The 27,224-nt window shown below is 46.8% G+C and overlaps 1 protein-coding gene across 8 annotated transcripts in view; it reads left to right on the top strand.

Annotated features, from left to right (window-relative positions):
- Positions 1-27,224, top strand: part of KCNMA1 (potassium calcium-activated channel subfamily M alpha 1) — a 746,198-nt gene that overhangs the window by 56,575 nt on the left and 662,399 nt on the right. The window lies entirely within an intron of this gene.

The raw sequence follows: 27,224 nt of genomic DNA, 5'->3' as shown, positions 1-27,224 counted from the left end.
AAGGTTCCCTTTTCTCCACATCCTCTCCAGCATTTATTGTTTGTAGATTTTTTGATAATGGCCATTCTGACTGGTGTGAGGTGATACCTCACTGTAGTTTTGATTTGCATTTCTCTGATGGTTAGTGATGTTGAGCATCCTTCATGTGTTTGTTGGCAATCTGTATATCTTCTTTGGAGAAATGTCTGTTTAGGTCTTCCGCCCATTTTTGGATTGGGTTGTTTGTTTTTTTGATATTGAGCTGCATGAGCCGCAGCTCTCTATATTTTGGAGATTAATCCTTTGTCAATTGCTTCATTTGCAAATATTTTCTCCCATTCTGAGAGTTGTCTTTTCATCTTGTTTATGGTTTCCTTTGCTGTGCAAAAGCTTTTAAGTTTCATTAGGTCCCATTTGTTTATTTTTGTTTTTATTTCCATTTCTCTAGGAGGTGGGTCAAAAAGGATCTTGCTGTGATTTATGTCATAGAGTGTTCTGCCTATGTTTTCCTCTAAGAGTTTGATAGTGCCTGGCCTTACATTTAGGTCTTTAATCCATTTTGAGTTTATTTTTGTGTATGGTGTTAGGGAGCGTTCTAATTTCATTCTTTTACATGTAGCTGTCCAGCTTTTCCAGCAACACTTATTGAAGAGGCTGTCTCGTCTCCATTGTATATCCTTGCCTCCTTTATCAAAGATAAGGTGACCATATGTGCATGGGTTTATCTCTGGGCTTTCTATCCTGTTCCATTGATCTATATTTCTGTTTTTGTGCCAGTACCATACTATCTTGATCACTATAGCTTTGTAGTATAGTCTGAAGTCAGGGAGCCTGATTCCTCCAGGTCAGTTTTTCTTTCTCAAGATTGCTTTGGCTGTTTGGGATCTTTTGTGTTTCCATACAGGTTATGAAACTTTTTGTTCTAGTTCTGTGAAAAATGTTATTGGTAGTTTGATGGGGATTGCATTGAATCTGTAGATTGCTTTGGGTAGTAGAGTCATTTTCACAATATTGATTCTTCCAATCCAAGAACATGGTATATCTCTCCATCTGTTGGTATCATCTTTAATTTCTTTCATCAGTATCTTATAGTTTTCTGCATACAGGTCTTTTGTCCCCTTAGGTAGGTTTATTCCTAGGTATTTTTTTCTTTTTGTTGCAGTGGTAAATGGGAGTGTTTACTTAATTTCTCTTTCAGACTTTTCATCATTAGTGTTTAGGAATGCAAGAGATTTCTGTGCATTAATTTTGTATCCTGTTACTTTACCAAATTCATTGATTAGCACTAATAGTTTTCTGGTAGCACCTTTAGGATTCTCTATGTATAGGATCATGTCATCTGCAAACAGTGACAGTGTTACTTCTTTTCCGATTTGGATTCCTTTTATTTCTTTTTCTTCTCTGATCGCTGTGGCTAAAATCTCCAAAACTATGTTGAATAATAGTGGTGAGAGTGGGCAACTGTGTCTTGTTCCTGATCTTAGTGGAAATGGTTTTGGTTTTTCACCATTGAGAAGGATGTTGGCTGTGGGTTTGTCATATATGGCCTTTATTATGTTGAGGAAAGTTCCCTCTATGCCTACTTTCTGCAGGGTTTTTATCATAAATGGGTGTTGAATGTTGTTGAAAGCTTTTGCTGCATCATATGGTTTTTATCCTTCAGTATGTTAATACGGTGTATCACATTGATTGATTTGCATATACTGAAGAATCCTTGCATTCCTGGGATAAACCCCACTTGATCACAGTGTATGATCCTTTTCATGTGCTGTTGGATTCTGTTTGCGAGTATTTTGTTGAGATTTTTGCATCTATGTTCATCAGTGATATTGGCCTGTAGTTTTCTTTTTTTGTAATATCTTTGTCTGGTTTTGGTATCAGGGTGATGGTGGCCTTGTAGGATGAGTTTGGGAGTGTTCCTCTGCTGTATTTTGGAAGAGTTTGAGAAGGATAGGTGTTAGCTCTTCTCTAAATGTTTGATAGAATTCACCTGTGAAGCCATCTGGTCCTGGGCTTTTGTTTGTTGGAAGATTTTTTTTTTTTTTTTTTTTTTTTGTGGTACGTGGGCCTCTCACCGTTGTGGCCCCTCTGGTTGCGGAGCACAGGCTCTGGACGCACAGGCCCAGCAACCATGGCTCACCGGTCCAGCCGCTCCACGGCATGCGGGACCTTCCGGGACCGGGGCACGAACCTGTGTCCCCTGCATTAGGAGGCGGACTCTCAACCACTGCACCACCAGGGAAGCCCTGTTGGAAGCTTTTTAATCACAGTTTCAGTTTCAGTGTTTGTGATTAGTCTATTTATGTTTTCTCTTTCTTCCTCGTTCAGTCTCAGAAGATTGTGCTTTTCTAAGAATGTGTTCATTTCTTCCAGGTTGTCCATTTTATTGACATATAGCTGCTGGTAGTAATCTCTCATGATCCTTTGTATTTCTGCAGTGTCACTTGTTGCTTCTCCGTTTTCATTTCTAATTCTGTTGATTTGAGTGTTCTCCCTTTTTTTCTTGATGAGTCTGGCTAATGGTTTATCAATTTTGTTTATCTTTTTAAAGAACCAGCTTTTAGTTTTATTGATCTTTGCTATTGTTTCCTTCATTTCTGATCTGATCTTTATGATTTCTTCCCTTCTGCTAACTTTAGTTTTTTGTTGTTGTTGTTCTTCTTTCTCTAATTGCTTTAGGTGTAGGGTTAGGTTGTTTATTTGAGATGTTTATTGTTTCTTGAGGTAGGATTGTATTGCTGCAAACTTCCCTCTTAGAACTGCTTTTGCTGCATCCCATAGGTTTTGGGTCATCATGTTTTCTTTGTCATTTGTTTCTAGGTATTTTTTGATTTCCTATTTGATTTCTTCAGTGATCTCTTGGTTATTTAGTAGTGTATTTTTTAGCCTCTATGTGTTTGTATTTTTTACAGTGTTTTTCCTGTAATTGATACCTAGTCTCATAGCCTTGTGGTCGGAAAAGATACTTGATACGATTTCAATTTTCTTAAATTTATCAAGGCTTGATTTGTGACCCAAGATAGGATCTGTCCTGGAGAATGTTCCATGAGCACTTGAGAAGAAAGTGTATTCTGTTGTTTTTGGATGGAATGTCCTATAAATATCAATTAAGTCCATCTTGTTTAATGTGTCATTTAAAGCTTGTGTGTCCTTATTTTTTTCATTTTAGATGATCTGTCCATTGGTGAAAGTGAGGTGTTAAAGTCCCCTACTAATATTGTGTTACTGTCGATTTCCCCTTTTATGGCTGTTAACATTTGCCTTATGTATTGAGGTGTTCTTATGTTGGGTGCATAAATATTTATAATTGTTATATCTTCTTCTTGGATTGATCCCTTGATAACTATGTAGTATCCTTCTATATCTCTTGTAATAGTCTTTATTTTAAAGTCAATTTTGTCTGATGTGAGAATTGCTAGTCTGGCTTTCTTTTGATTTCCATTTGCATGGAATATCTTTTTGCATCCCCTCACTTTCAGTCTGTATGTGTCCCTAGGTCTGAAGTGGGTCTCTTGTAGACAGCATATATACGGATCTTGTTTTCGTATCCATTCAGCCAGTGTATGTCTTTTGGTGGGAGCATTTAATCCATTTACATTTAAGGTAATTATCGATATATATGTTCCTATTACCATTTTCTTAATTGTTTTGGGTTTGTTATTGTAGGTCTTTTCCTTGTCTTGTGTTTCCTGCCTAGAGAAGTTCCTTTAACATTTGTTGTAAAGCTGGTTTGGTGGTGCTGAATTTTTTAGCTTTTGCTTGTCTGTTAAGGTTTTAATTTCTCTGTCAAATCTGAATGAGATCCTTGCTGGGTACAGTAATCTTGGTTGTAGGTTTTTCCCTTTCATCACTTTAAATATGTCCTGCCACTCCCTTCTGGCTTGCAGAGTTTCTGCTGAAAGGTCAGCTGTTAACCTTATGGGGATTCCCTTGTATGTTATTTTTCCCTTGCTGCTTTTAATGTTTTTTCTTTAATTTTTGATAGTTTGATTAATATGTGTCTTGGCATGTTTCTCCTTGGATTTAACCTGTATGGGACTCTCTGTGCTTCCTGGACTTTGACTGTTTCCTTTCCCATATTAGGGAAGTTTTCAACTATAATGTCTTCAAATATTTTCTCAGTCCCTTTCTTTTCCTCTTCTTCTTCTGGGATCCCTATAATTCGAATATTGGTGCATTTAATGTTTTCCCAGAGGTCTCTGAGACTGTCCTCAATTCTTTCTGTTCTTTTTTGTTTATTCTGCTCTGTGGTAGTTATTTCCACTCTTTTGTCTTCCAGGTCACTTATCTGTTCTTCTGCCTCAGGTTATTCTGCTATCAATTCCTTCTAGAGAATTTAAAATTTCATTTATTGTGTTGTTCATCATTGTTTGTTTGCTCTTTAGTTCTTCTAGGTCCTTGTTAATGTTTCTTGTATTTTTCTATTCTATTTCCAAGATTTTGGGTCCTCTTTACTATCATTACTCTGAATTCTTTTTCAGGTAGACTGTCTATTTCCTCTTCATTGGTTTGGTGGGTTTTTACTTTGCTCCTTCATCTGCTGTGTGTATTTCTGTCTTCTCTTTTTGCTTAACTTACTGTGTTTGGGGTCTCCTTTTTGCAGGCTGCAGATTTGTAGTTCCTGTTGTTTTTGGTGTCTGCCCCCAGTGGGTAAGTTTCGTTCAGTGGGTTGTGAAGGCTTCTTGGTGGACGGGACTGGTGCCTGTGTTCTGGTGGATGAGGCTGGATCTTGTCTTTCTGGTGGGCAGGACCGCATCCGGTCGTGTGTTTTGGGGTGTCTGTGACCTTATTATGATTTTAGGCAGCCTCCCTGCTAATGGGTGGTATTGTATTCCTGTCTTGCTAGTTGTTTGCCATAGGGTGTCCAGCACTGTAGCTTGCTGGTCGTTGAGTGGAGCTGGGTCTCAGCGTTGAGGTGGAGATCTCTGGGAGAGCCCTCGCCGGTTGATATTACGTGGGGCTGGGAGGTCTCTGGTGGATCAGTGTCCTGGACTCAGGTCTTCCACCTCAGAGGCTCAGGCCTGACACCCAGCCGGAGCACCAAGACCCTGTCAGCCACACGGCTTCTTCACAGTTAGTTCCGTTTTCACACCAGGCAGAGGGAAAAGACATCTTTAGATGTAGCAGCAGTGAAATAGCTCTGAGAGGCTCCATTTCATAGATTTCTTTTCCTTTTGTGATTCATCTAGTTCCACTTGCTCGTAGGGTGTTCTGTGCACAGGCCTCTCACCCGGCACTTCAGATCAGAGTTCCTTGTGGGAAACTCCCCCATCTAATTTTGAACAAGGTGCTCAGCTGTGGGCATGGAAATTGGAGGAGCCCTGTTCTAGACCAGTGCTCCTTAAGCCAGGAGCCACTCTTCCCAATCTACTGCTGGGAAAACTCAGGCTATTATGGGCCTTGAGCCTGGTTCTCAAAGTTCTGCTTCTCTCTCTGGGTCCCCGGGAAGCACTGATTCTTTTCTGGACCAGCAGCGTCAGCCCTCACCTGTTAGAAATGGAAATCCTCAGGCTCCCCTCCAAGGCTGGGGAATGAGAACCCCTGGGGTGGGGCCAGGGTGGCATGTTAAGCATCCCTCCAGGTGGCTCTGAAGCACTTATGAGATTGATAACCAGGAGCACAGGCTGTCAGCCCGAGCTGCATGCTGGTATCACTTGGGAAGGTAAAAAGAGGAAACACCTGGGTCAAGAAGAGCATCTCGGTGTGTCAGGGATATTGGGAACGTCAGAAGCTCCCCAGGTGATTCTCATGTGCAGCCGGGATTAAGAACCAGTGCTTTAGGCCCATGGACTAGGCCTCAGTTTTCTCACGTGTATATTGGGTAGAATAACCCCCATTTCCCTACCGGTGCAGTGAAAGGGCCTGGGGGAGCCTTTCATGTAGCTGTCTGGGACTTGGAAATGCACACAGGAGACAGGTTTCCATCTGTCAGGAAAGGTGCACCGAGATTCCTGTGCTGAGGGGAGGTGGGATGGGGTGCCCACTACGGCCTTAGGGGAGGAATTGTAACGTGGTGGCTGGCTGATCGAAGTACTAAGTGCTGTAAAGACGATCCCCTGCTTGCTGCAATAGCTCTGTTTCGGGGAAGGAGATTGCTGGTTCCTTGAGAGCCCAGTGTAAGCTGCCCTCGCTGCCCCCAGTGTCTAATTCTGGCACTTGCTCTTACTGGGGTCCTTTGCTCAGTGTTGGGGAGACGATGAAGCCTGCTCCATCCCGGGCTCCCTTGGATTAGGATGGGTGGGGCCTGCTGCGGAGCTGGACCCCCTGCCTCTGAGCACTAGTGGTGGCAACAATGAGGTTTAGAGAAATATTTACCCAAAGTAATACCTCTGCTATGCCACTGCCCGTCTCCCAGGAAGCTGGGTAACAAACACAGAGTTCTGGTTGTAATCTATGGTGGGGATGAGCTGAGCCTTCCAAGGGCTGGGACAAGGCAGGAAAAAGGGTGGTGGTTATGGTCTCCAGTCCTAGGCCCTGCAGTGGCCGGCATCTCAGGGCTCATGGAAACAGCCGTTAGTTCCAACTACAAAGGGGCAAGCTGCATGTGCATTTTATGTTGGCTTCGAAACCAAATGTGGAAAGTAATCATAATCTAATGTGAAAAGCAAGATTGCATGCTGCTTCCCACGTGCCTGGAGGTGCTGTTCTAAGTGTTACCTCATGTGATCCTCAGCCACCACCCCATGACCTATGTCCCATTATTTCTCCCATTTTACATAAGCAGTTGCTCCTCAGGGGTCATGGGGAGCAACTGTGATGCAGCCATCAGTTTGTGGTGGTCAAACTCTGCATCTCGCAGATGGGGAAACCAAGACCCAGAGGTTAGGTACGTGCCCAGGGGTCATAGTGAGTGAGCAGCAGAGACAAAATTAGAAATCGGGTCCTAACCGCCAAAGCATACCTTGAAATACAGAGTGTTTAGCGTAAACGTCTTCTTAATTTGCAGTCGGGAATGACTTAATACAGAATGCCTGGATTATGTAACACCAGAAAAATAATTCAGAGGATATTTGTTCTGAAAAGATTTACAGGAGATCATCTAACACAGTGTATGATCAGGTCACCCAAGATGGCTGTTCTCTTGCTCTCTGTGTATCCCCTGCTTCACCTACATCCTACTCACCTGACCTTCCTACATGCTTGCCCCCAGCCCCAGCTAGTGATTGTCTTAATCTTTAGGTCAGAACAGCTCCACCTGTAACATCCAAAAAGTACTGAGGGGCGTGTCCCTGTTAGTTTCCCTGGTAACTGATGAGCCAACCTGATGTCAATTACCCCTATAAGAGGGGGAGGTTTTCCTTCATCTCTTGGGAGAGACGCCAGCCGCCATGTTCTGCCCGTCGTCTGCTGCGCACGGTGGAGGTGACGCTCCAGGACCTTGCCTGTAAGTTCTGCCCTAGCCATTAAACCGTTGACGTCTCTGTCCCTGACTCCGGGCTCTTTCTTCGGTCTTGAACCCGGGCAAGCCGAGGCCTCGCCGGCCTGCGGGGTGCAGCCCAACAATTGGCGGCGTCAGCCCAGAGACCGAGGAAACTCCCGTGAGCGCCGAGGTGTTGGGAAAGAAGCGGGGGGGGGGGGGGGGGGGGGAGTGGAGGGTTGGGCCTGTCCACGACCATGTGGGGCCTGGAAGTTGCAGGGGTGATGGCGGGGTGGTCGTCCACTGATGTTACCGAAAATGGGGTCCGGTGGCTCGCCGTCCAAAAGCCGTTAAGGAGGCAGGGTTGGTGGAAAGCAAGGTTTGCTTTATGTCGGAGGGCAGACTCCTGTCCAAAGACCGATTTCCCGCCGCTGACAACCGCTAGACAAGAGCTTTTGTAGGCGGAGGGAGGGGGCTACATGTGGCAACAGCACCGTCAGCTCTGACGGTCGTCTTGAAAAAGGTCGGGCGGTGGTCTGACCAGCGTCATCTTGATTGCTTTAAGTACAGTTAACCTTCTATTCCAGGGTCGGTTTGTTCCCATTTTCTTGAGGGTAATTCTCAGAATTGCGGCAGCTTATGTCCTGACTGTGGTCTGGTCATCACGTAGTTAGCTTTTTTCCAGCCGGTGGGGTTTCAGCATCTACAAGAGAGCTCGCAGGATACTGCTCAGAATATATCTATAGCCCTTGAAGAGCAACCGAAGGTCCTTGACTATGCTTACTGACTAAACTGTTATTGTCCTGTTTGAACGCTTGTCTTTGCTTTTGCGTTTTCTTATTTCTCTGATTAAACTTATTCTTTGGCTAAATGTTTTTTTTTTTTTTTACAGACAAAAGGCAGGTGGAGGACATGGTAGGATAGGGAGGGACCATAGGGTCCTGCTTCGTTGCACTAACTCATGGAGCCCAAAGGTTGCAGGGGAAATCCTGCGTTGGCTGTCCACTAGTATGGGGGGCACTTTGGGGGCTGTGCTTGATGAATGGGGGCTGCCAGGAGACTGGAGAAGAGTGGCCCCTAATGGCTCTGCTGTTGTATCAAAGTGAGCTTTTTTTTGTTGTTTTTTTTTTTTTTGAAAGTGAGCCTTTTGTAATTAAGCTAGCTTTCTAGAAGGAATTGGTATTTCTCTGCTTGTACCTTTAAATGATCTACTTGGGCTCTCAGGAACTTTAATCCCACGTGATCTCTAAGAGTAAAGAAAAATGAGAGAAGTCTTTTAAAACTCTAGGAATAATTGTTTTGGGAATGTCTGTCTATAATAGTCTCTGTAGATACTGGTAACTTGAAACTGAGTTAAATGAAGAGAATTCATTGACTAGCTGGGTTATTTCAAATAGGATAAACTATTGGAACATTAATTGCTGGGTGGGTCTAAGTTTACCTGCCTTTGCTTTCGTATGGGAGGAAGGCTAAAGCATAAGTTCTCCAAAGAGGAAATGCTGGTATGACAAACAGTTAACAATTGTTTCGTTTTTGCCAGAGATGAAGATTTTTAAGGGTTAAGATTATAATCAGTCATCTTTTTAGTTACTGTAACCAAGTCTCTTTATTGATTACGTTGTAATCAGGTGTTTAACCGTGCCTTTTTAAGTCTTGTCATACATAGTTGTTGTACTTCGATGCTTTTGTGAAGGTGCTTCATCTTCAAGAAGATTGATAAGGGCTTTTGACAAGTACAGGTCTCTGATAAATTTCAGATTATACTGCTGAACTAGGTAAGAAATTAAAGAATTCTAATGGAAAACCTCATGGCTTCATTAAAAGTTAACAAAAGGATTTGTTACTGAGTGAACTGTTGAATATGGTTATAATTTTTATGGTTTTTGTTTGGAGTATTACTGGTTTTGATCTGTTTTCCAGATATAGGGAAGCCCTTTTGCTCAAGTTAGTGATGACTTAACAGGAGTTGGGTAAACCACACCTGTGGGTAGAATTGAAACATTTTCCTTTTCTCTCTGCCTGGTTCCTCCAGAAATTAGAGACTCCTGGGTTCCCAGCAGCCTTATCAGGCAAATGGCAAAAACTGTCTCCTGGCATATGCAGGAATCTCGATATTTTGAGAACCTCTAGAAGAGAGAAATCCACCGAGGTGGAGTCTGTTGGCTTTCCTGGCCTCGAGAGGCCTTTTGGGAATTCAGTCTGAGGCTCCATCTGAGGAGTTCCATGAGAGCCAGTTTGGAGGAGCCTGTGTGGTCAATTGACCAGACTTAATTTACAAACAAATTAGTCTTGATTTGGTTATGTTTGGTGGAGATGAGGGTAATTTTAGAGAGAAAAATACTGTTTCAGTGGGTATTAAATTCTAATTCTGCTAATCAGACTTCCAGTGCATTCAGACTTTTAATGTGATTGCTGACACCTGGCTAGGCCAACAGAGTGTTTCTTATAGAGTCGGGGCCTTGCCTTCCACATAGGGGTGGCTCTGGGGTTGTGAAAACCAGGGGTGGCCTTACCTTCCTTATAACTGGACACGGCACTTTTGCCATTGACTCCCTCTCCATTGACCCCGTAAGCACTTGGCTGCAGAATTTGCCTACATGCTGGCGAATGACTGTTCTGAGCGTACTGGGTGTACAAGGTGTACCCGGCATACTAAGTATCGTACTTTTTTTTTTTTTTTTTTGCGGTACGCGGGCCTCTCACTGTCGCGGCCTCTCCCGTTGCGGGGCACAGGCTCCGGACGCGCGGGCTCAGCGGCCATGGCTCACGGGCCCAGCCGCTCCGCGGCATGTGGGATCTTCCCGGACCGGGGCACGAACCCGCGTCCCCTGCATCGGCAGGCGGACTCCCAACCACTGCGCCACCAGGGAAGCCCTAGGTATCGTACTCTTGATCTCTTTGGCTGCTGCTATCTGCATTGTGTGTGTGGTATCTGGTGGCAGTGCCCCCTATATACATGACTCCAGGGATAGGGCAGAAGAGGGGTGGACCAAGGATGTAAGGGTCATGCAGGTTATGTAGGGGGGGAATGTATGGTCAGTCCTTCCAAGATGGCTGTTCTCTTGCTCTCTAAATCCCCTGCTTCACCAGTGCTTCTTTCATGCTACTCACCTGACTGACCTTCCTACGTGCCTCCCCCTTTCCCAGCTGGTGATTGTTCTTATCGAAGGGGCGGTGAGGGGTGGGCCCTTCTGTGAACTTTCCTAGTAACTGCTGAGCCAACCTGATGTCAATTACCCTTATAACTGGTAACCTCCCCCTGCCCCCGGGAACGAAGGCTGCAGCCACGTCCTGCTCTGCCTTCACCGCACATGGTGGGGTGTCGCTCCAGGACTTCAGATGTTTAAGCTCCCCCATCCATTAAACCACAGATGTCTCTGTCACTGACTCCAGGCTCTTTCTTCAGTCTTGAAGCTGGGCAAGTACAGGTCTTGCAGGTCTGGGGGATGCAGCCCAACACACAGTAAATTTGAAAGATTTTAGACCATGTCCCACAGTAAGAAATATATTGTACATTGTGTATATATGTGTAATGTGTATATTATGTATACGTATATGTGTATACTGTCTTGGATTGTATTTATGTGTGTATGTCCGTATATCTATATAAAACATCGTTCTGTTTACCTATGTGTATATGTGTAATCACAGAAATGAAAGTTAATGGAGTAATGGCTGTTCTTACCACATGGACCAACTTGATGTTTGTTCTGTTCCAAAAGATACGGCTCACAGCCCATTAAGTAGATTTCATGATCAACTAGTGGGCTACATCCTGCCATTTGTGAATTAATGGTGTGGCCCAGCTCTCTCACACTGCAGGAGAGGAAGCTGAAGCTTTGCCTCACATTACATGTGAGGCACAAATCTGAGGCTAGGGTCCAGCTTTACTGATTGCCATACCCACCCTGTGCTGACCCTGCCCTACCTGAGACTTTGCCAAACACCTTTTGGAGCCATTTGCTGACTTGTTCTGCGGTTTTGTGCCCACTCTTTTCCTCCTCTTGTGGATGCACTGTGAACCCGAGGTTCCCAGGCCTGGCCAGGCGCTCTCTGGCTATCACCCATCCCAGTGCTTTGCACCTCTCCTGGTCGCTGTTCTTTTCTGCCCCTTCTGAGAACCAGAGTGCGGATTTTGAGATGCAGTCCCAAGATTTGGGCATGGTGGATTTCAGTGTAGGCATTTTGAGAGAGAACTCATTTATCTGGGGTCCACAACCCCTTGTTCACAATTCTGAAATTCCCAAAGCTCTGAAAAGTGAGAGTTTTTACATATTGTGGAGGCAAACCTGCCCTGAGCTGATGTGGGGCTGATGGTTTTTGTTCATCCAGCTCAGTCCAAAGAGCCAGACGTGTCCCTGCAGAAATGGGAGTGCGTGTGGCTGGAGCATGTGGCGCAAACCCCACAGGTACGCCTGATTTATTTTCTAAAATCTGAAATAGTCAGAATCCCGCCCCAGGGTAAGGGATTGTGGATCTGTAGATATATTTGACGTGTGTGTGTGTGTGTGTGTGTGTGTGTGTGTTATTGATTAATCAATGAATATTGAGAGGAAGGAGTGCTAGGTGGCAGGAAGTGCAGAGGACCAGTTATCAGAAAGTTGCCTGTTATAGCTACAAAATGAAGCTCTGAGGGTTTTTTGGGGGTGAAGTGAGTGATGGCTATGAAAGCACTTGGGAAACTAGAGTGGTTCCTACCTATGTAAGGTGTCTGGTGCAGCGCGATTTCTTTAGAAAATTGAATTGTAGTCTCTAACAATGCACTTACTTCCAACTTAAAGGCCCACATCGTGTATGTGTGTAGGCTGAAAATGTGTCACTTTATTTTGCTGAGCCACAGATGAGGAATAACAAAGCAAAATACAGTGAGACAGAGGAATGTCTCTGCATTCGTTGTAGGTTCTTCTCACATCTACTCTGCTCTGTTGTTTCCGTCTTTGTTCTTCCTTCTTTGTAATACTCAGATGCTCCTTCCTAGAAACCGCTGACTGCACACAGTCGTGCACTTTTCTTCCTTACTATTCGTCTTGTAGGTCATTAAAACCTCGCTGCTGCTTTTTTTTCTTTCCCAGTAAAGTCAAAATTTCAGTTTTTAAAGCTTCTACCTTCGAGGGCCCTGGGAACTCTGGGCTCCTGAGACTAGAGGAAGGTGTTTCCAGTGTTCATTTAGCTACAGGAAATGGCACAGAGGCAGGCTCTGAGAAATACTCAGGTATGTCTAAAAGAAATCAGGCTGAGTGTACGTCAAACTTTAAGCCAGGAATGAAAGTGTGGCTTTTACCAAGACCCAGGAGACCAAACTTTAGGCCCTTGCCAGGTGGGAAGTTGCAAGTGAGAGTCCTGCATAAAACCAGCCCCTCCAGGCGGGCTCCATCCTCAGAAAACAGGTAGTCACCAGCCACCTTGCCAGAGAGCCAAGGGAACACACCAGGGGACTTGCCTGTTTCGATTTTGGCTTGGTGGTGGGAGGAGGAAGCAGTGTCTCCTGTGAGAATTTGTAATCGTAGATCTGCGTTCATTCAGCTTTGAATTGGTACTACCTGTGTGGCCCAAGAAACTCCAAGCTGTGAAATTAGTCTGATATAATTTGGGGTTGGTAGCACCCCGTTGTGTCTGTCTGAAGCAAATGAGAATCACCTCTGGAGTGCTGTACTCACAGCTCAAGCCCTGAAAGATTCCTATAGGTAAAACCCAGCCGTTCTGACGCAAGCTTTTACCCTCAATTACAGCAGATGAGGCAACAAGTCCCCGTGAATGAAAATCAGCGGAAACAACAAACAGAAGAATCAGACCCCCCAAGGGTTTCAGATAGAAGACCAGTTGGATATATTGATATAGTGTCTTTAAAATGTTAATAAAGTAAAACAGGTTGTTGGAAAAAGCGAGCAGGAAACACTAATTTAAAAAAATCTGTACAAATCTGAATACAAACAAATAGAACATCCAGAAATGAAAAATATAATTGAAATTGAGCATACACTGCTCACCATTAGGTATGTGCTTTCACAGGTTCTTATTAGAAACATCGAGATAGCAATGCTGACTAAGGATACATCAAAGAAAACCTTAAAAATGTTAATTTGCACAGTTTTGTATGATTGCATTATAATGTATCAGAAAAAACAGATGCGGAAGCCAGGCAGTTTTAATTTCATGGCTGTGTGACCTTGGGTTACTTCTTAACCTCTCGGATTCTTGGTTTCCTCTTGTGTAATCTGACCCCACAGGTGTGCTCTGAGGGTTCAATTAGATAGTTTTTGCAAGGGTCTTGATTTCCCTTTTCCCTGCACTTGCTTTGATTCTGGAGACTACATCTCTCCCCCACCTCCCTCTCCCTGGGGAGGGTCCTGCAGTTTCCTATTGGCTCCTCAAGTGAATGTGAGGGGCTGTGTCATCGCGGAGAGTTACTCCAGGGACCTGTATGTGTTCAGGAGCTACATACATTCATCTGGACGCTGGTGGGGGAGTGTGGGTGCTCTATAAGGAGGGGGCTGGGATGGCTGAAAGGCAGGCCGCCAGCCAGAGGGGTCAGTTCTAGATAGCAAGGCTCTGGCTAGGCCTCCCATTCTAGGGTGGTGATGGATGGCAGGGTTCTGACTTTGAGACGGGCCTGAGTGTTCTTAATACGCCGACAGATACGGATTTCGGTCAGATGCAGCCTGCAAATCCTATCCCCAACTAACCTAATCCCGGCCTTTGGGAAATCTGAATTTTGCATTGAACTTGAACTCTATCTACTTCAGGGCTCAGGCCCGATCTGTTACAGTGCCCTGCAGGCATCCTGTGTCCTGTCCTCTTGGTCAGCTCTCCCAGAGAACAGGACCTGCCAGGACTGTCCCAGGGCCTGAGTGCCTTGCACTGTGGGGAGTGGGGGGGGGATGGTAGGAACCTGGTGGGGTGTCCAGATCTTCTTCCCTCCCTTTCTCCCTCCTTGCTTCCCTCTTCGCCTCTCTCTCCTCTTTTCACTTTGTACCCACACATTCTTCTCCTTTTTCTTTCTCTCCTTCCCCTTTTATCTCCCTTCTCTTCTCTCTCTCTCTGGCTGAGAAATGCAAGAGTGTATTTTTTTCATTCTGGGAAATGAGTACAGTGAGAATTTGGGGGGGTAGGTCTCATCTGGGCTTGGCCTGGACCCAGGACAATGCTTGGCACACGGTAAGATTTTAGAAGCTGTCCAGTGGGGTTGTCCTGGACCTTGGAAAAGCTTCTGGATCTTTCCTGGTGTGAGTCCAAGTCATGACAATGGAATTCTACCCAGGAAGGGCAGTTGTGAACCTGAGCAGCGCTGGTCTCAGGGAGGAAATGGCAGGTCCCCCCTCCCCAGTGACGTGGGCCCAGCCAAGCCTTGGAACTAAGCATGGTCAGGCCTGTGGATGATGTCATCTGCTTTCCGTGGGACAGCTGCAGCCAGCAGGACACTCAGAAAATGCCAGCAGTAACTGGAAACTTTATTTTCAAGTGCTTCCCACAGCATTCGTGCATGACGAGAAGTGTTTCTGCCATGAGACTTTCCAGGTGGCTGCCCTGGACACCAGGGGGATGTGAAGCCCCCATCTTCCCTGGGGCAGGGCTCCTGGGGGTGGGATGCAGGGACATTGCCCAAAGGGCTGCAGCTTTATGTCAGTGGGATTCCATTTAAACAGGTCTTCAGAGCCCATGGGATCCTTTCCTAGGCAATACTTTTCGAGGCCTCTTTTTGCTATTCCATTAAAGGATTTTCTTCTTATTTACCTATCTCTGCTGCCTAATCTTCTCTGTGCAGCAGGTGAACATAAGAGAAATGAAGCAAGAGAGAAGCACAGAGGTTTAGAGAATAGACTAGTCTGTGGAGACGCAGCAGCTGCCTTGCCATATCTGAAGGTCTGTAATGGGGCAGAGGCATCGGCTCGTTCTGTGTGTCCCCTGATAAGAGAATTAGGGCTGTGGGGAGGCATATTTCATCTTGGGATTCCAGTGGGGGTGGGAGCTCACATCGCCGCACCTGCTACGGAACAGCCGCAGTGCAGTGGACTTGCTCATAAGCCTCAGGTGTTAGAGACAGTTTATGCTCCAGCAGACAACCTCTAGCACAGCACCCTGATAGTTACTAGTTCCTGGCCACGTATCAGTCAGGCCCAGTGCCAAGTGCTGTACTGATCAACTCATTTCATTCTCACGACTCTTCTTTTGGGTGGGAACGATCATTAACATCACTTTACAGATGGGGATAATTGACTCACAGTCCAGTGGCCCAAGGTCACAGGCTGGTAAGTGGCTGGGGACTGAGTGGAAGCAAGGTAGGCTGACGTTGGAGCTCCCCTCCCCCTAGCTCTTAAACCACCGGGATTTACTTCTCAGCATGGTTTTAATGTGGGTTGAACCCGCCAGCCTTTTCTTGCACACTTTTTTCTCTGCCCTCTTTTTATTGTAGTTTTAACTGTCACATTAACCTGTTCGTTTCTTCAGTTGTTGAGAAGATACCACTCTGGGAAACGGTGCTCCGCCGAGAAATCTCTGTCCCTGCCTCATCGGTGTTTATCTCCTTTAAGGGAGTGCGTACTCTGGGAGCTGTCCTCTAAAAATGGACTGGCTCCGCGCTGCAGGGATTCAGGAAGGGGAAGGTGACCACTTGCAGGAAGCCGGTGCCGGGTGTTGGGCGGGAGGACTAGAGGACATCTGAGGTCCAGCCAGCGAGGGCAGTCACCGAGCATGGCCCTTGATGGGGCTCCCACTGTCGTAGAGATGGTGCTGCCAGAAGTGTGACTCGGCTGGGGGAGGCGGTGGCACCCCGGCCCTTCTCACCACCTGCCTGAGTTATTGCAGTTGCCGCCTGGCTGCTCTCTACGTTCACTTCACTCCCTTCTTCAGGCTGCCCTGAGTGCAGCTGCCACATTAATCTCCCAAGTGCTGATTTCATGATGTCACTCTGAACTCCCCTTCCTCCCCTCCTTCCTCCCCACTGTGCCCAGAAGCCTGAGCTCCTCTGCCCTCAGACCCCCCTTGCCTTTTCGATCTCCCCTTTCTCATCTGCGCCCCCCCCCCGCCACAAACCCCACTCCACCTGGCCTGGTCTACACACTGCCCTGAACAAGCCCTCCTGACACACTGTCCTTATCTGGGGTTCCTTCCTCCTCTCCCAGGTGTCCAACTTCCTTGTTTGTTCGGGGCTCTGTTCGTTCTTTCATTCACTCAGCACTCCTCTGTTATGAGGCGACGCAGGGCCAGGAAAAGGCTGGGAAAACAGACATAACAAGACAGGTCGCCTGCCCTTGAAGAGCTCTCGGTCTAGGCTAGCGACATCTATTGAAGTGCCTTTGATCAATGCGGTGAGAGCTACTCCAGGCTGTTTACAAAGCCGCCTCTTCCAGGAAGCCCTCACAGGTTGCTCCATCACTGAACTCATCCTTTGCTGGAGTCCTATAGATCCCAGTCTCTGTTCTCTTTCAGTGCCTTGTTTTCTGCCCTGAAAAATTGACTTTCTTTTATTGGCAGTATCTCTTGGACTTTATCCTAAAGGAACATACCACACTGCCGCACCATGTGCCTATTAATAGGAATATGTGTTTATATTGGGATCTGATTACAAAGTATGCTCATATTTGTGATTCCCCCTGATTCTCATAATAACAGTATGGGACAAGCAGGACAGACATGATCAGCCCCGGTTTGCAGAGTGGTAAGGCACACGGTTCACAACTGGCAGAGCCTAGGCTAGGGCCTGGGGTCTTACCATGTGAGTGCCACACAGCCTCACAGAAGGATGAATGGATGCAGTGCCTTCACCGTGGACTCTCCCCTGGGCCTGCAGTGGGTGTCACGTGTGTGTTAGGGTAGGATGAGAGAGTGGAGAGGAGAATCTTGCAACTGAAATCCAGGGCATCCATCAAGGAGCAGGGAGGTGCATGGGGTGACCTAGCCTTGTTGGATAAAGGGTGCTCCGTTCTCCTAATTTTTTTTTTTTTTTTTTTGCGGTACGCGGTCCTCTCACTGTTGTGGCCTCTCCCGTTGCGGAGCACAGGCTCCGGACGCGCAGGCTCAGCGGCCATGGCTCACGGGCCCAGCCGCTCCGCGGCATGTGGGATCTTCCCGGACCGGAGCGCGAACCCGTGTCCCCTGCATCGGCAGGCGGACTCTCAACCACTGTGCTACCAGGGAAGCCCTGTTCTCCTAATTCTTATTCAAGCATTTCGCTTCTCTTCCTCCGTGGAGACTGAGAATAGCTGATGGAGCTAGACGAGAAGGAATAGAGGGCTGGGAGGTGGGGCTGGACTTGGATAGGATGGATGAGCAGAGCAGGTGAGCAAGGCCTGGGGACAGAGGCAGTCAGGGGACCTGTCAGCTCTCCCTGGAGTTGCATGAGCCCTTGGGTTTCCTTAGCACCCAGAGAGGAGGAAAAGCTTCAGTCCCGACCACCCAGCTTAAAAGTTTCGAATTCCATGCGGTTCTTTAAAGCATTTACTGGAACTGAAGACAAGGTAAATAGAAAATGGAATCCCAGCTCCCTCTCGCCTTGGCTATTGATTGTCGGTTTTGCAGTTACAGTGAAGGTGCTGCCTCTGTGAACACTAGCTGGATGGAATGCTTGGGCTTTTGAAGCTCAGCTGTTTGAGCTACCTACGTGTTTTAAAAAAAAAAAAAACAAAAAACAAAAAAACTTGCCTTGCTTTAACAAGAACAAAGTGTGTTTCTTTAGCCCAGGCATGAATCAAAAATAGTTGAACTTTTTTTTTTTTGCTCAAGTTTAAAAATAAAAAAGTCACCTTTGGGCTGAGATCAAGAATGGAAAATTTCAGGGCATAAGAGTAATTTTTTTCCATCTGTTCTGGCAAGGGACGTTAAGGCATTTTGATGGAGAGTTGTGTGTAAACGTCAGTTGTGAGTCCCACTATGTTACTGCTTTGCAGTGTCTACTTGGTTAAGCTGCCCTCAGCAAACGGCCCCCTCCCTCCTCCTGGCCCAACTGAATATGCAGAGTGTAGGAGAGATGTGTGTAATGTGGAATATAAGCAACTAATTGGGATAGGCAGAGGAGGAGGTTACTGAAATTAATAGAAGCTTCAACTTCTACAAAGGTGGTTTTATCACATAAAGTACAGGTTAGTACCCCCAAAAGATTAATTACTAAAGCTCTAGATTGGGTAGTGACAAGTGTCTGGAGAACCGTCAGGTCTAGGGAATCGCATTGGCAAGTGAGAATAAGGATGGGAACACGTCTGAATTTTTATTAGAAAAATTCTGGATAGTCCTTGACTACTGTAGTTAATTTTGAAGTGTATTATGGTTAAAGCTTTGTTTCTTTGAGAGGTTCTAGTTTTGCATTTCAATATTATTAAGGTATAAAGAAACTTTTATGCATGTCAATTTTACTGTTTCTGACCACATCTTCTGAGCAAGTAAACTTGGGTGCGAGAGACTGCCTCGGATGTTAATTCTAAACTTAGAAGCTGCCTCCAGTGGATGCTGAAGTCAGTCACACAAAATTCAGGTGCTTACTTAAAAAATCCCCGTACTCGGGAGGCTGGCACAGTCTCTGGTGGAAATTTGGGCAGCTGAGCCTCCCTTAGGATCCCAGGATTATTAGGGTGTGGCATACCAGCCGAGGGCCAGGGCCTAGATACACACATCAACACATAATTTTGCTGAAGCAGCACGTACAGAGAAAAGACAAATCATGATGGACAAACCCTCAAAGCACCAACCCAGGCCCCCGGGATTTCATCTCAGCTTTGTTACTTACTGGCTGTGTGACCTTGGGCACAGTGAGGCACATAGCAGCCTTGGTTTCCTCATCAGTAAGATGAGGGTGTCTAATCATATATGCTCTGTGGTCCTTTCCAGATCCCCAACCATGTAATTAACAAGCCCAAGTTCAAAGATCCAAGTAAGAGCTTTAGCTCTTCCTTATCTGGGCTGTTTGTAGTGGTCAATAATTGATAATATATTTAAAAAAAATTTTTTTATTGGTATAGTTGATTTACAATGTTGTATTAGTTTCAGGTGTACAGCATAGTGAATCTGTTGTACAGATACATATATTGACTCTTTTAGATTCTTTTCCCAGATAGGCTATTACAGAATATTGTGTAGAATTCCCTGTGCTATACAGTAGGTTCTTATTAGTTACCTGTTTTATATACAGTAGTGTGTTTGTGTCAATCCCAATCTTCCAGTTTATCCCTCTCCCCCTTACCACCGGTAACCATAACTTTATTTTGGACATCTGTAGCTCTGTTTTGTAGCTAAGTTCATTTGTAGGCTCTTTAAAGATCCCACATATGAGTGGTATCATGTGATATTTGTCTTTCTCTGTCTGAATTCACTCAGTATGACAATCTCGAGGTCCATCCGTGTTGCTGCAAATGACATTATTTTGTCCTTTCTTATGGCTGAGTAATTTTCCATTGTATCTGTGTACCGCATCTTCTTTATCCATTCCTCTGTTGATGGACTTTTAGGTTGCTTCCTGACAGCGTATTTTAAAAAAATGCCCCTTCTGGTTAAAGCAGCCATTGCCCTAAGCTCTGGGGTTGCCTTCCTCACTCTGGTTCCTTCCTTGACAGCCTCTGGACCTCCCCTGAGGCAGCTCCTAAAGGCTCAAGGTCTGGCAGTGCAGGGCGTCTTCATCCTAGGCTCACATCCATCCTGATGGTCGTGGCCCTGACTTACCGTCGTTAAATGTATTGACCATCCCCCTGGCTTGTACAGTTTCGGGGTGGACTCAGCACAAACAGTAGAACTTTTCTCAGTCTCTGTTTCTGCACCTGAACATAGAGCCAATCATAAGCAGTAGAGTGGAGGGAATTGTGAGGGTGGGTTTTCAAGTGGGACCACCTGGGTTCATGTGTTGGCTCTGCCACCTGTCAGCCGTGTGATCCTGGACAAGTCACGTAACCTTTCTTACCTCAGTTCGTTGCCTGCAATGTGGAGATTACAGTAGCATCTACTTTATCGAGCTGATGGTGAGATTGAATAATGTATCATATGAACTACTTAGAATAGAATAAACGTACTAGAAGGGATAGCTCTGTGTGTGTGTGTGGTCTCCATCTACGCACCTGTATCACGGGGCTTTGCTGTGTTCTGTATCGAGTGAGCTAATGTGATGAGAAGGAGGCTGTCACCTGTCTCAGGCTCTCCCAAAGGTCATGCTTTCCTCATTTTCCCAGTGGATGCAGGGCGGGCCTGTGGGGACGGGGAGGCTGGGTAAAGAGCTCTACTTCCTTTGCTGAAGCCTCAGCTTGAGGGAGGGCCCAGGTTCCATGGCCCCCCGATTTCCTGGTGTCTTTAGGGACTTTGGAGGTGCAGGTGAGGCTGCTCAGGGTGGAGGCTGGGCCCAAACCTCACCCCCGCCCCCCCCCCCACCTGGCTGTGGGCCTGGCAGCCCTGGAAGTATGTCTCTCTTAGAGTGTCCTGGTCAGAGTCAGGAGGTCCAGTGCTAAGGTTTAGTCTGTAGGCGAAAGTCATAAGGGCACTAGAGACTGCTTGAGTGCAGCTCTTGGGGGCTGAAGAGCCAGCTACTTCAGTGTCCAGGAAACCCGACACCTGCCTCCAGAGCCACAGCCACTTAGAAGAGAAGTGAGGGCCGCAGACTGCGTGGACTGGAAGCCACCTCCATGCTCCTGGTATAGGTCACGCTGCTTCTCTGGTCCCGGGTTCGTCATCATTGATAGGGTGGAATTAGCTAGATTAGGGGCTTCCACACTTTTTTTCCTTGGGCCCCACAACGAGAGATCCATTTTCTTCTTCAACCCAACACGCCCATCCATGTATGTAGTGAAAGATTTCATGTAGCAGCACATCCTATATGCAATGCTTTCTATTTTCTATGCTGCTAGGTTGTTTTCTATTGCAGCTGAAAAATGCCAGTTGTGAACTATTAAACTGATTCTGTGACTTGCTCATGGGTCATAACTTGCAGTTGGAAAACATCAGGCTAATTGAGAGTTGAGGGCCCTTGAGTGCTGTGTGCTGTCTGTGGTTCTGTTGGGACAGCACTGGGGGAGCAGTGGCTTCTGGCTGTTGGGCCAGAGACTGTGAAATGTCTAGTGGATGACACCAACCAGATTTTTAATTCTCGAGGTGGAGCCAGGAGCTGCTGCTTCTGTTTTGGTCTTTTCCTCAAAAACGAGTGGGTATTTACATAGAGGACAAGGTTACAATACATGTAGGGTTATCGTTCCTTCTCCGGTATCCCCAATCCCAGTGGGAATGAAGGGAGGATCCCTGACTGAAGAGAGCGGGGGGTGACCCCTTCTCACCCCGTGGAGAACAATAGATAGTGTGGTCCCAGCTACTTCTCAGCAAAGCTGGAGCCTCCGGTCTTTCCACCGCGGTGGGGATGAGCCCAGCTGTAGCATCATGGACGGGGCACATGCAGGGAGGGGGTTCATGTCCTTTCTCAGCTGCACAGCCTGGGCACCAATTCGGTCCTGGAGAGGCACCCACCTTCCCCACCAGGTGGTGACTCTTGAGTTGCTGGGAAGGTCTGGGGTCACAGGGGAGGGGTCAGGGTCATGGTGGTGGGCATGCAAGAGTTTGGAGCAGAAGCTACTTACATGTAAAAAGTATTTCAGTGTTCTAACACTGGTAGTGCTGCGCCAGGGCAGACATCTGAATTTCAGCCCTGGCATATGCCCTGTTGCCTTAGGTTGTCTTGAAGAGACCACCGTTGTGAACCAGCTGAGGGTGGTCTGAATGCCTACTGAGTGTTGACAGGGCATGGGCTGACCAAGGGCATGGAGAATGGTCTTCTGCGGCTGAAGCCCCCAGGCAAAAATAACCCATCAGGCCTTTTCAAGCATGTGGCCAGATGTCAGTCAGCACGTTTCCCGGTGTAGCATTGGAGCCTTAATATACAGTGCTGTGTTATGATGAAGCTGTATCAGCGGCTCTCCATCTAAGGCTTTTAGGTCATAGCTACTCTAAAGGAAGAAAGACTCATTAGAAAGTGTATTGCTTGGGGAGGCCCTGAGGCCCAGCAAATGGGGACTGCCAGGAGTTCTGTCAAGACGCCTGGCTTGACCCTTAACGTCCAGGCCTCTGCCTCTTGTGTTTATTTTGTGTCTCTGCTCTCTTCCACCTGGATGGGCAGAGATCTTATTTGGAGTTCCAAGACTGCTGTTGAGATGTGGCAGTGTTCTCAATTGGTAGGGACAGGCCTAGGGACGAAAAGGTATACAGTTAATATTAGCTGTACTGTAGGAACCTATCTTCTTGGAACTGGCCAGAAGCCTGGCTTCTCTCCCTTGGGACACCTGTCACCTAAGGCACTTTCCGGTACTGCATTGAAGCTGGTGAGCCACGGGTTGGAGGTCTCAGTTGCTCTCTTCTAGGGCTGTGATGTGTCCCCTCCCCCAGCACCATTATGATCAAATGGACCTGATGAAATAGCTGTCTACTCATGGCTGGGAGGGGAGTGGTCCTCAGCACACCCCTGCCTCTAGGAGTCTATATGCTGAGGGAGGTGCCGCCTGGGCATCACCTGACTCCTGGCACCTGTCCTTCCGTTTTTGTTCTTGTTTTTGTAAGATCAGAATTATAAACATTCCAGGAGTTACCTGCCTGGAGACGTGAGAACCCTTTCTGAGCCTTTTCCTTATCCTGACCAGGGGGCTAAGAATACCCGCTTCAGAGCTTTGTTGTGAAGATCCAGTGAGATAGAGAACTTAAGAAAGCTTTGCAGATTATTCAGCTCAAGGGGAAAGAAAAGAATTTATTATTAATTACTGTTGTGACTGTTTAGCATTTCTTATCATCTGAACACCCAGATGTCTCATTTGACTGGTGCCGTCTTTCTATAATTCCAGTCTGGGATGTTAGCTTGCTTGTTTAGAGAATGATGTAAAGAGAAAAAAATCACATCCTGGGCAGGCTGAATTTCTTAACCTGGCCAGATGCTGACTTTTCTTTTGAGAACCTGGAGGAGGGGGATCTCGAATCTCCCAGCCCTTCTTCTGGTAGTACATTATTACTGTTTTTATCCTACATTGTCTGTTCATCTCTGGAAACCCTAAGGAGGATGAGAATTACATTATCCATCGCTGCCCAAGAGTCTCCCATGAACCACATAAACGGTATTGAACTGCACACTTGTTTCCTATAAGCCCAGTCGGGCTAATGCTATAGACCTGTTTCTGTCACCTCTGGCTGCCTGGGTATTTGTATTTATCTACACATTCTTCTTGCCCAGGGCACACGCCATATAGGAGAAGCTTGTGCCCTCTCAGCTGGTGGATGCCCATAACTCCTGAACTCAGCATTGAAGGGCCACTTGTGGGCCTTGATTTATAGTGCTTCTGAAAGCTCTGGGGCAGGATTGAACTGCTTTTGGCAGTGAGTGACAGCTGCCAAGATTGAAATAATGAGCCCGGAGCCCCTGATTCCCTGCAAACTGCTCTGGAGTTAATTTCCTTGCATAGCTTTCTTTCCCTCCCCAAAACCTGCCTCTTGTGCTGCTCTTTGCTAGTAGATGTCACAACCATCTCTGGCTGTTTTGCCAGACTTAACTCACTCAGAAAATTCTAGCAATTATTTTAGTCTCCAACCAACTATTGCTGCTAGAGGACCATCAAAGTGATCCTATGCTTGATTGCCTCCGTGACTTTCAGTCTCCGTCCTGGCAGGGCCCATGGGAGATGGGTTGGAGGCATTGGGGTATGATTGTGCCTGTGGTCAGTGGGCTGGAGGCTGGAGCTGGGGCAGTGCTCCAGCATTTGTGTTTTCTTAGCATGTTTTTGGCTCACAGATGTGCATCCCAGCAGCGTGACCATTGGGTGTTGACGGAAGATGGTTCCCTGGTTTTGGGCATGGGGCACTTGGCTGGGTGTGTCCATGCTCATCTTAATCCTCAGTTCTGGATGGATCTGGTCCATATTTCTAGTGTCCTGGGTTCCACTTGATGTAGCATGATCATGGCCTTGAGACGCGTGAGGAGAGGAGGCCCTGCCTCATTGTATCAGCGTCTTCTTCATGCACAGCACAGCTACTTCTGTAGGAGCACCTTAGAGGCGACAGAAGTCTACCAGCTGAGTTACGATTTTTAAATTTGTCCTAATCACTTTGAAGGCTCTCATTCCATTTTTAAAGAGGAAGAAACTGGCTCAGTGAGGTTGGGTGATGGGCCTAAAGTTCCCCAGATGGTAGGTTGTAGAAAGTGGCTTGGAACTCTGATCTGAAACCCAAGCTCTTTCCCTGGCCACACCACGTATTCACTCTGGATTCTCGTCCAGGCCTCTTTGAGAGGAGCTCAAAATGCTTTAGAAAACCTGCATTTTGCTCTTGATTCTTTATGGAATATCAGTGTTTGCCTAAGTTAATTCTTGGGCAGTGATGATCAAGGCTGTAATAGTTTCATTGGGATTGACCTGGCCGATTCCAGCACAGAACCGGAGGCCCAAAACATAGCCCAGATTTCTGGCTTCTCTGGTACCACCTGCATCTCTGGGTGCCCCCCTCGTGGGGTGTATATGTGTCCAAGGGGCACAGGGGAGCAAGGTTTGGATCTCTGTACTGTTCCCTTTTCATCTGTTTAGTTTAACCTCCAAAGCGTTATACCACCTTCTCGGTGCCAAATGGAAAATGACGTTTTTATATTGCTTCGTACATCATTCTTAACGCCAGCCTGGGGGTTGGGATCTTGGAACAATTCAAGATGCTCGGTACTGGGCTCTGCTTACAGCTACGAGAAGCTCTTGGATTTCTTTTTTGTCATTAAGTTGGCTGAACCAGCAGAACTTCTGGTTTTACAATTGCTTTTTTTACGTTCAGTTCAGCAAGATAAGCTTTAAAAAGCACGTGACACTGAAGTGTCACTTTAGTAAATGATTTTATTTTTTCCTGTTGAAAGAGAGGTTGACTCTTCCTTGATTCTGACTTTCAGATTCTCTCTCCGAGGTCTGCACTTCTGGTTTTTTTCCTCCTGACTTGTGGTGTTTTCAGTTCTGGATGAGAACTTCTTACGAGAGTGAGAAATGACCTTTGATACGTAGAGTTTTATTTGGGTTCAGATCGAGGCCCGAGAAGCACTGAAGGCGTTGCGACTGTGCCATACAGTCGCCTGGCCTGTGAGGAAGCGTCCTGCTCATCCTCCCCCTGAAGGACATCGGCCACATCTCACCAACTCCCAGTTATGACCCAGACACTCGGCTCACTTCCCTGGAATGAGTGCCCTCCCCTTCCCGTCAGGGGAATGCCTGATCAATGCCTGTTTCTGTGGTGTACACCTGTGTGGGGCCTCAGGGAGGCCTCTGTTGCTGGCATTTGACCTCCTCCTGGCCACTTTAGGCTTTTCAGTGGGGCTGGGCTGTGCAGCCATCTGTAAGCTGAAAACCATAGTGTCCCCTTTGTGGCGATCACCAGAGCCGTCCCTGGAAGGAGAGGGTGACTTCTGAATACACATCTGCTGTCTGGGTGATGACTGGAGTAGGTGAGCTGGCTAGGTTGGACCGTAGGGTCCTGGTCTTCCCTCAGTGCTCCACACATGTCATCCTCGGAGGAAGGGGCCTTCCCTGAAGGATCAAGGCCGCAGTATCAGCTGAACCCTGGCTGGAATCCCAGACCATCCCTGTACTCATCAAAGGCATTTAATTAAGGCTGCCTCTCAGTAGCGTGCTGTTCCAGTCACTGGTCAGGATGAGTTAAATTGGAGACCGTTCCTGGCCCCTGTGTGGGGGGCTCCTAAATTTGGGTGGTACTTTGCTGGAAAGAGCATTGATCATGGGGCTCAGGGGCTTGGGATCCAGTCGGCTTCTACTCTGTTTTCTGTGGGTCTCAGTTTTCTCATCTGTAAAATGGGGCCATTAGAAACTGGGTGCACAACATGACCCTGAACGTTACACAATATTATAGGTCAATATTACATCTCAAGAAAGCTGGAAAAAAAATTTGGTGTTTCTGAGAATTTTCTACTGAAGTCCTTAAAAGGGAGAGAAGGATGAAGGTAAATCAGCCCCACTTCCATCTCTTCCCTCAAATATAGCAGCGAAATCCAAAGTCACACACACTGTGCGAAACATTTACTTAATAAACTTGTGCAGGGTTTTCTGTCCCTGCATGATGTGTGTTTTATTCAGTATAAAAAATTGTGTCCTCCCTACGTTTTCTTTTTCCCCTTTTGTCTTACCCGGTTATGTGGGGATCTTTCTTGCAGCTTTGCTAGTATAAGATCTGTTGGCAACTTTCAGCAGGTACTCTGAATTGTTCCACATGTAGATGTACTTCTGATGTTCTTGTGGGGGATGTGAGCTCCACGTCCTTCTACACCATCTTGGTCTCCTGCCCACCATCTCTGAATCAGTTTTGTACTCCATCAGTTTGTCCCCTGAATGGCTGTGTTGACCCCTGACATCAAAATCTGGGGCCTTACCTCTGGGAGGCAGAGCTTGGGGAGCAGGACGTGGGACATGCTAGGATTGGAGGGGGCAGCACGTAGTACCCCCCCAGGGACTACTACCTCCTCTGCTTGTCTCAGGGTCTTATTCTCACACTGCTTTAGCATCTTTCCAGACTTAGCGATTATGTCAACAGCTTACCTTAAAAATGCCCCACCTGGGAAAATGTACTCAGAAGGAGCATACGCAGCCCTTGCCACTCCCCAGCCGCCTCCTGCCTAGACACAGCCTGGGTCCCTGGGGAGAGGCATGCCCGAGTCTGAGATACTTGGCTCGGGAATGTTTTCCAAGGCCTCTTCCAGCTCTTCTGTGGGTCTACACGAGGTCACACTGCCAAGACAGGCATGCTGACAACTGTGTCGATGGCACAGCAGTACGTTCATCAAAGAGATACAAGAGAGAGCAAAGCAGGAGAGAGCAGTGAAGTCCCAGAGGAGCCCAAGGCCCCAGGGGCTTCCCGGTGCTTCCAGCAGCAGAATGAAGACAGCGCCGGATGCCGTGGCACCCCTGGGGAGCAAACA

Source organism: Monodon monoceros, unplaced genomic scaffold (assembly GCF_005190385.1).
Source record: "Monodon monoceros isolate NGI ecotype Baffin Bay Population unplaced genomic scaffold, NGI_Narwhal_1 Super_Scaffold_4, whole genome shotgun sequence".
Classification (NCBI taxonomy): Eukaryota; Metazoa; Chordata; class Mammalia; order Artiodactyla; family Monodontidae; genus Monodon; species Monodon monoceros.
Note: the sequence above shows the minus strand (reverse complement) of the source record. Positions and strands in the feature narration are given on the sequence as shown.